This window comes from Gossypium hirsutum, chromosome A08, assembly GCF_007990345.1.
Source record: "Gossypium hirsutum isolate 1008001.06 chromosome A08, Gossypium_hirsutum_v2.1, whole genome shotgun sequence".
NCBI classification, from domain to species: Eukaryota; Viridiplantae; Streptophyta; class Magnoliopsida; order Malvales; family Malvaceae; genus Gossypium; species Gossypium hirsutum.
The window spans coordinates 80,468,061-80,477,204 of record NC_053431.1 but is presented as its reverse complement, the minus strand read 5'-3'; the positions used below and the strand labels follow the sequence as shown (position 1 = coordinate 80,477,204).

General features: G+C 35.4%; 1 non-coding gene across 1 annotated transcript; it reads left to right on the top strand.

The window, feature by feature from the left end:
- Positions 1-8,630: 8,630 nt before the first annotated feature.
- On the top strand, positions 8,631-8,737 carry LOC121205509 (small nucleolar RNA R71). Its single transcript, XR_005900585.1, has one exon. It is a non-coding gene; the product is annotated as a small nucleolar RNA R71 (small nucleolar RNA).
- The last annotated feature ends 407 nt before the right edge of the window (positions 8,738-9,144 follow it).

The window sequence follows — 9,144 nt, the reverse complement described above, 5'->3', positions numbered from 1 at the left end:
GATTGACAAAGGTACTCCATGAAGTCTAACAATCTCACTGATATACAATTCAATCAACTTATTAAGAGAATAATCAGTACGTACTGGAATAAAATGAGCTGATTTAGTCAATCTGTCAATTATTACCCAGATGGCATCTTTCTTCCTCGGAGTTAATGGCAACCCTGATGCAAAATCCATAGTAATTAGATCCCATTTCCATTCGGAAACCATCATAGGTTAAAGTAGTCTCGAAGGCACTTGGTGTTCAGCTTTCACTTGTTGACAAATTAAGCATTTCAATACAAACTTGGAGATATCTCTTTTCATTCCGTTCCACCAATACATTTTCTTCAAATCATTATACATTTTTGTACTGCCCTGGTGAATTGACAAACAACCACTATGTGCTTCGTGAAAGATCTTTTGAATCAACTCATCATTTTTCGGTACATAAATTCGATCTCTAAACATCAAGCAACCATCAGAACCAATTCTTAAATCTAATCCTATATCAGCCTCACATTACTTCCTCTTGGCTTGCAAATATTTGTCACTTTTCTAAGCTTCACAAATCTCTTGTAAAAACATCGGTCTTGTTCTCAAATCTGCTAGAATCAAACCATCGTCAGACACCATCAACTGAGTTCTCGGTATCAACTCAATACCAAATTCTACTTCTCTGACAGGAGGTAAACCCAGAAACTCTTCTGGAAATGCATTCGCGAATTCACATACAATCGAAAACTGATTCAATTTTCTTCTCAAATTCCTTTGTATTCAACACATACAAAAAATAAGCTTCATAACCCTTTGTCAAATATCTCTAAGCCGACATCGAAGAAATCACACTAGGCAATGCCTCTGATTCGTCTAATTCAACCCACAGAATTTTACCATTTTCACATTTTAATTCAATAACCTTTTGTTTACAATTTACTATAGCATCATGCAATGTCAACCAATCCATACCCAAAATAACATCAAATTCGTCAAACGGCAACAACATCAAGCCGGTCGGAAAATAATGGCCTCTAATCATCAAAGGGAATTTCTTGAATACTTTATCAACTATAACACATTTGCCTAACGGGTTTGACACTTTAATCATAAATTTTGTAGGCTCAATAGGTATACTTATATTAGACACCAATTTTATACACACATATGAATGAGTAGAATCAAATCATTATACATTTTTGTACTGCCCTGGTGAATTGACAAACAACCACTATGTGCTTCGTGAAAGATCTTTTGAATCAACTCATCATTTTTCGGTACATAAATTCGATCTCTAAACATCAAGCAACCATCAGAACCAATTCTTAAATCTAATCCTATATCAGCCTCACATTACTTCCTCTTGGCTTGCAAATATTTGTCACTTTTCTAAGCTTCACAAATCTCTTGTAAAAACATCGGTCTTGTTCTCAAATCTGCTAGAATCAAACCATCGTCAGACACCATCAACTGAGTTCTCGGTATCAACTCAATACCAAATTCTACTTCTCTGACAGGAGGTAAACCTAGAAACTCTTCTGGAAATGCATTCGCGAATTCACATACAATCGAAAACTGATTCAATTTTCTTCTCAAATTCCTTTGTATTCAACACATACAAAAAATAAGCTTCATAACCCTTTGTCAAATATCTCTAAGCCGACATCGAAGAAATCACACTAGGCAATGCCTCTGATTCGTCTAATTCAACCCACAGAATTTTACCATTTTCACATTTTAATTCAATAACCTTTTGTTTACAATTTACTATAGCATCATGCAATGTCAACCAATCCATACCCAAAATAACATCAAATTCGTCAAACGGCAACAACATCAAGCCGGTCGGAAAATAATGGCCTCTAATCATCAAAGGGAATTTCTTGAATACTTTATCAACTATAACACATTTGCCTAACGGGTTTGACACTTTAATCATAAATTTTGTAGGCTCAATAGGTATACTTATATTAGACACCAATTTTATACACACATATGAATGAGTAGAACCAGGGTCAATCAAAGCAATAATATTAACATCATAAAGAGAAAAAATACCAGTGATCACGTCGGGAGATGAAGCATCTTCATGCGCCCTTATGGCATAAGCTCTAGTCGGAGCTCTAGCTTCAGATTTAAATGCTGAATCTCTGACTACATTCTTGCTGCCTCCCTCATTCCCAACTTTTCTCGAAGATCTTCCTCTTGAAACTGTACCACTAGATTTTGCACTCTGAAATTTTTCTTTCTCAATTCTCTCTGGACAGTCTCTAATAAAATGATCTGGATAACCTCATTGGTAACATTCTTTTGTTATAATGGGCCAAGGTGACTTCTACCACATCGTTGGCACTCAGGTCTAACAAATCTTGAATTTTCCACACTAGCCATAGAAGTAGTCTGAGATTCAAAACCCACATTTTGCTTCTTACAATTCCAATATGAATGCCCAACCGAAACATGAGAATAAGAATACATATCTCTGGATTTTCTAGATTGCGATGGGAATACACTGCTCATCGGTCTTTTCTTCAAATTTCTAGTCTCAGCCTCTGCCTTTCTCTTCTCTTTAATTACTTCTTCAACCTTGCAAGCTCAATCAACAAGTACTACGAACTCTTTCAACTCAAGAATTTCCAAAAATGCTTTGATGTCTTCATTGAGTCCGTCTTCAAATCGTCTGCACATTTTAGCCTCTGAAGGAATACATTCTCTAGCATACTTACTCAACCGAACTCTCTCTCTCTCATACTCAGTAACTGTCATATTGCCTTGCTTCAACTCGAGAAACTCTTTACGCTTCTGTTCAACAAATCTTTCACTGATGTATTTCTTCCAAAATTCTTCTTGAAAGAACTCCCAAGTCACTTTCTCTTTTGGTACCACTGAAATCAATGTCTTCCACCAATAATAGGCTGAATCTCTTAACAAGGATATAGCACATTTCAAGCACTCTTCAAGTGTACAAGACAATTCATCAAATACCCGAATAGAATTCTCAAGCCAAAATTTTGCTTTCTCGGCATCATCATCAACATTTGCCCTGAATTCTTCAGCCCCTTGTTTTTGAATTCTATCAACTGGGGTTCTATGAAATTTCATCAGATCCATACCTTGAAGCATCGGGGATACAAGTTGAGGAATAGGGGGTGTGGGGGAGGTTGTTGAGCATTCGGGTTCGTACGAGCGAACTCGGTGTACCATGTATTCATCATCTGGAGAAAGGCTTCCGAGCCCCTTCTCATCTTCCTTGACCAATAGTAGGAGGTTGATTTTTAGTCGGCACTGCCCCTTCAACAGGAGCTTGCGCATTGCTCTTTACATCATCGGCCACAGTTGGATCAGGATCCATTTACTATTAAAAAATCATTTAAAAGGTCAGAAGTCGTCACACTATCACAATATATATATATATGGAATGTATAGCAAGACCCGTACATATGCCACGTTAGTCAAAGAACTGACTAACCGTAGCTCTGATACCACCAAATGTAACATCCCCTTACCCGAGACCATTGCCAGAGTCGAGCTTGAGGCGTTAACAGACTTAATTTATCACTTAAATAATTTCAAACAATTAATTTCACCTTTTGTAATAAATTTCTCATCTGCGTCACAATCGCTAAAAAAATCATATCTCGAGTTACGAAACTCAAAATTTAAATCCATAAAATTTCCCCAAAAATAGACTCATATATCTATTTACAAATTTTTTTCCAAAATTTTTGGTCAAGCCAATTAGTATATTTTATTTTATTAGTTAAAGTTTCCCCTATTTCAGTGTTCGACTGCTCTGATCTCTGTTCACTACGAATCACTTTTCTCTCTATACAGAATTTAGATGACTATGCCATTTGTTTCTCTTAAATTTAGACTAAATAAGGAATCTATACATATAAAGTATGACTCCTAATTATGTTTTTACAATTTTTAGTTAATTTATAAATTCAGAATAGAGGATTCAAAAATCGCTCTGACCCTGTTCCACCAAAACTCAAATTTCTCATAAAATAGAACTCATTTACCTGTTTGGTTTCTTCTGTATGGAAATAGACTCAAAAATATTAAATTTCATATTTTAGTCACCATCTAATTCTGCCTCTACTATTTTTAGTGATTTTTCAAACTCACATCATTGCTGCTGTATGATACTGTTTTATAGTAAATTTCAACTTTTTATGAATTTCCATGGATTAGATAGCACATTAAGCATACATAACACAAAATATAATCTTGATTAGTCATTCAAATGGCTAATCATTACCAAACATTTCCTTACCACCGAATAGCCATATCATAAGATCATATACACAAAATGAATATAATGCTATACATGCCATACTCAAAATATACAAGCCACTATACCAAAATGGTCCACAGATAGTATGAGCAAGCCTCTAACCGTTCCCAATTTCCGAGTTGGCTTGTCAAAACTACAAAGAATGGAAAGGAGGGAGTAAGCATAAATGCTTAGTAAGTTCACATGTAAATATTAAGTAACATAATCATGTAATCCAACATAAAACATCATTTGCATAAATATCACCAAGACATTCATGTTACATTTGCATTTACTATTTTACTACGATTTCATCATACCAAGTTCTCAACTCGAGGGTTTAAGAGTATACCTGTCTAGTTTTCTCATTCACCACACTTACCAACATGTCACCTTTGTCTTAAGTATTCTTCTTATTCACTTAAGATTCACCCGTTGAACTCATCAAAATATAACTTGGATACACGGATTGCATGTACATAAGTTTCATACCCGAAGTTAGACTAACTCAATAGCCTGCAGAAATAATGTAGCCAAGGTACCATGTAACCCGCCCATAAGTGAACTCAGACTCAACTCAACGAGCTCAGGCGTTCGCATCCATAAGTGAACTCAGACTCAACTCAATGAGCTCGGATGCCTAGTTACATCTCACGAACTAGAACTCAACTCAACGAGCTCGGAACTCAAATATCCTAGTGACATGTCACTTGTATCCTAATCTATTCCCAAGGTTCAAAAGGGATTTTCCTCAATCACACATCTTTTCCGTCTTCCACGGAATGTCGGAACCGATACTTGGTAGCATTTCATATTTATCAAGTAGCTCACTTAATTTGCATATTACTAAATAATAATCCACAAAGCATAATATTTCATAATAATAATCATCATATCATATAAATCACATTAAATTACTTAAAATGACAATTATGTTACTACATTTACACATGAACTTACCTCGGTACAAAATGTTAGAAATCTAGCCTATTCTTCGTAAACTTTATTTTTCCCTCGATCACGACTCGAATCTTGTTTCTCTTGATCTAAAATGCCAAATTAATTTATTCAATAGACAAATTCATCAAAACAGCCCCTAATACGGGCTCAGATAGAAATTACCATTTTACCCCTAACTTTTCAATTATTTACAATTGAGTCCTTAAGTTTGTACAATGAGTTACATGCATTTCCCATGACATCTAGGCATAGCCGAATTTCCTAGTCTCCATAATAGCCCATATTTCACACTAAAAATCAGATTTTTACCATCAATTTTACCCTTAGTCCCTTTTTAGGTGTTTTCACATGAAACTACTAGGTAAAAGTTGTTAAACACACATCAAACCATCATATTCCTTCATTATTCATCAAAATACAATTATGTCACACATGGGTAAATTTTCATACATGCATCCTAGCTCAAAAATATTGCTAGAAAATGATAGAACATGCTTTCTAGATTTTAAAATCGAAAAGAGCATTAAAAACGGGTATGGAAATCACTTACAACTAAGGCTTGAAAATGTTGAAACCCTAACTATGGTGACAAGAAACATTTGGCAGCCTTATGGAGAAGATGAGTCCATTTTTGTGTTATTTTTCCCTTTTTAATTACTATATTTACCAAATGACAAAAATGTCCTTAATGCCTTTCTTTGTAATTTTTCATGTACAAGCCCATTTTTGTCCAAAATTTTAAAAATTGGCTAAATTGCTATTTAAGACCTCCTAATTAATATTCCAAAGCAAATTCATACTAAAAGCTCCTAGAATGCAAGTTTTGCAACTTATTCAATTTAGTTCCTAATTTCAAATTAAGCACTTTATGCATAGAATTTCTTCACGAAATTTTCACACAATCATGCAATCATATCATAGACCTCAAAATAATTATAAAATAATTATTTCTATCTCAGATTTGTGGTCCCAAAACCACTATTCCGATTAGGCCCTAATTCAGGATATTACAAAGAATTAGCTCTAAGGTTCACACGACCTAGGACACGCTCGTGCTACACGGCCTAGGACACGCCCATGCTACACGGCTATATGGACCAAATTAGGTCGTGTCTCCATCAAATTTTTGAAAAATAAAGTCCCAAGAGCCACACGGCCAAGGACACGCCCATGTGTCTAGGCCGTTTGGGTCACACGGCCATGTCCTAAGGCTGGGTAACTCACTATAGAACCTCTTATAGTACAAACGGCCTGAGACACGCCCGTGTGTCCAGGCCTCGTAGGTCAAAAACACTTTTTTTTTTATTTTGAAAATTAATTAGTTTTAAATAGAACATGAAATAAATTTAAAAGGATTAGCAGTGTTAACATTCAGGATCCTTCCCGAGAAATGCTTATTTAAAGTCTAAGCTACTTACCTCGTATTCACACGATTGTGGTGGTTCACGGAGCTGAGGCTCCTCTTTCTCCCTATCAATTCTATTATAAAAGTAAGGTTTGAGTCAAGTACTATTTGTCTTAAATGTTCCAAATTCAAAATGATTTACCTCAACTGTACCATATAGGAAGACGTTCTGTACCGTAAAAGGATATGATCTATTTGTATCAAGCTTTGAAGTGGCAATTCGTGGATCCATTTTGTCTAGTAGTACCTTTTCTCCAACCATAAATTGGTTCGTTCCATCCACATGCTTATCGTGGGGTCTCCTTAACTCTTCATCGTACTTTTTTAGTTTCTTCTTAACATGTGTTCGCCATTCATCTAGTTCATCGATTTATAACATTCGTTCATCATAAATCATTCTATTTATTTCCTCTTGATGGAAACATGGATCCATTACATTTTTGAGGGGTTTCCTACAAAGAAGGTTGAGCCATATAGTCACTAACATTAACAGAAGATTTAAAATCATCTTGATCACTAGATGTTCTAACAGAATCATGAGCTTGAAGAGTAATCAATTCGCCACCTACACGAAGTACTAACTCACCTATACCAACATCAATTATGGTTTTAACAGTTGCTAAAAAAGGTTGTCCTAAAATTAAAGGCACCTTACTGTCTTCATCCATGTCAAAAACAACAAAGTCAAAAGGGAATATGAATTTATCTATTTTAACAAGCACATCCTCATAAACACCCCTAGGATATCTAACGGTTCTATTTGCTGATTGAATACTCATCCTAGTTTGTTTCGGTTTCCCAAGACCTAATTACTTAAACATTTTATAGGGCATGACATTAATACTAGCCCTAAAATCAGCCAAAGTATTATCAATATTCAAACTACCAATTAAATAAGGAATAGTAAAACTCCTTGGATCTTTCAGTTTGTTGGGTAGTTTATTTTGCAATATGGTCAAGCAAACTGCATTTAGTTCTACACTCGACGAATCATCTAACTTCCTTTTGTTTACCAAAAGCTCCTTTAAAAATTTGACTTAATTGGGCATCTACGAAAGAGCTTCAACAAATGGTAATTTAACATGTAATTTTTTTAAGAGTTTAAGAAATTTACCGAATTGTTCTTTCGTGTTGTCTCTCTTTGTTTATAGTTTGTAGCAACCGGCTTTTGGTTTTTCTGGGTTAGCTCAACCTCTTTGTTATTTACCATAATTTTTTGCCTTGGTTCTGGTTCAGATTTAACTAACACTTCTTCATTTTACATTGTAATTTCATGAAGTTGCTCCATTGGGTTAGTTTCGGCATTGCTAGGAAAACTACCTTGTGGTCTTTCCGAAATCAGTTTAGCAAGTTGACCTATTTGATTCTTGAGTCCTTGAATTAACACTTGCTGATTTTTAAGTGCTATGCCAGTGCACTAAAAGTGGGTTTCTGACACCGAGATAAACTTCGTCAAAAATCTCCTCAAGGTTCGGCTTTTTTTCTTTCTCGTAAGGTTGTTGTTGGAAGCCTAGAAGGCGTAGTGCTCTTTGATTTCCTTTACCACCCCAAGAGAAATTGGGATGGTTCCTCCAACCTGCATTATAGGTATTACTATAAGGGTTATTTTTAGGCCTAGAATTATTACCCATATAATTGATTTGTTCGTTCTCTATGCAAGGACCGTAGGGTAAACATTCTGGATTGTTCATCCCTCCTCCATTCATATCGCATTGCATCACTAGATGTACCTGTGTAGAAAAATATAAACCATCAATTTTCTTATTTAATTATTCTACTTGATTCAATAACATGGTGACTGCATCTAAATTAAAGAGATTGGCTGCCTTCATTGACTTTGTCCTCATGACTTGCCACTAATAATTATTCAGTGTCATCTCCTCAATAAATTCATAAGTAGTTTCGGGTGTTTTATTGTTTAGAGTTCCACCGGCTGTTGCATCGATGAATTGCTTATTTGAGGGATTCAAACCGTTGTAGAAGGTTTGAAGCTGTAGCCATAAAGGTAACCCATGATGAGGGCACCTTCTCAATAAATCCTTATATCTCTCCCATGCATCATATAAGGTTTCTAAGTCGATTTGTACGAAGGAAAAGATATCATTCCTCAACTTGGCTGTCTTCATCAGTGGGAAGTACTTCAGTAAGAATTTCTCGATCATTTGATCCCATGTAGTAATGGAACCTCGTGGTAAAGAATTCAACCAATGTTTAGCTTTGTTACTTAATGAGAAAGGGAATAACCGTAGGCAAATGGTGTTGTTAGAAACACCGTTTATCTTGAACGTATCACAGGCTTCCAGAAAATTAGCCAAATGAGTATTTGGATCTTCATCATACAAACCATCAAACTGAACAAATTGTTGTATCATTTGAATAGTGTTTGACTTTAGTTTAAAATTACTTGTAATAATGGTGGGTGTTACAATACTCGATTTAGCCCCAGTCAAAATGTGCTTGGCATAATCGTACATACTATAAGGAGCAAGATCTGGATCTGTAGGATTTGCAGCAACTACAG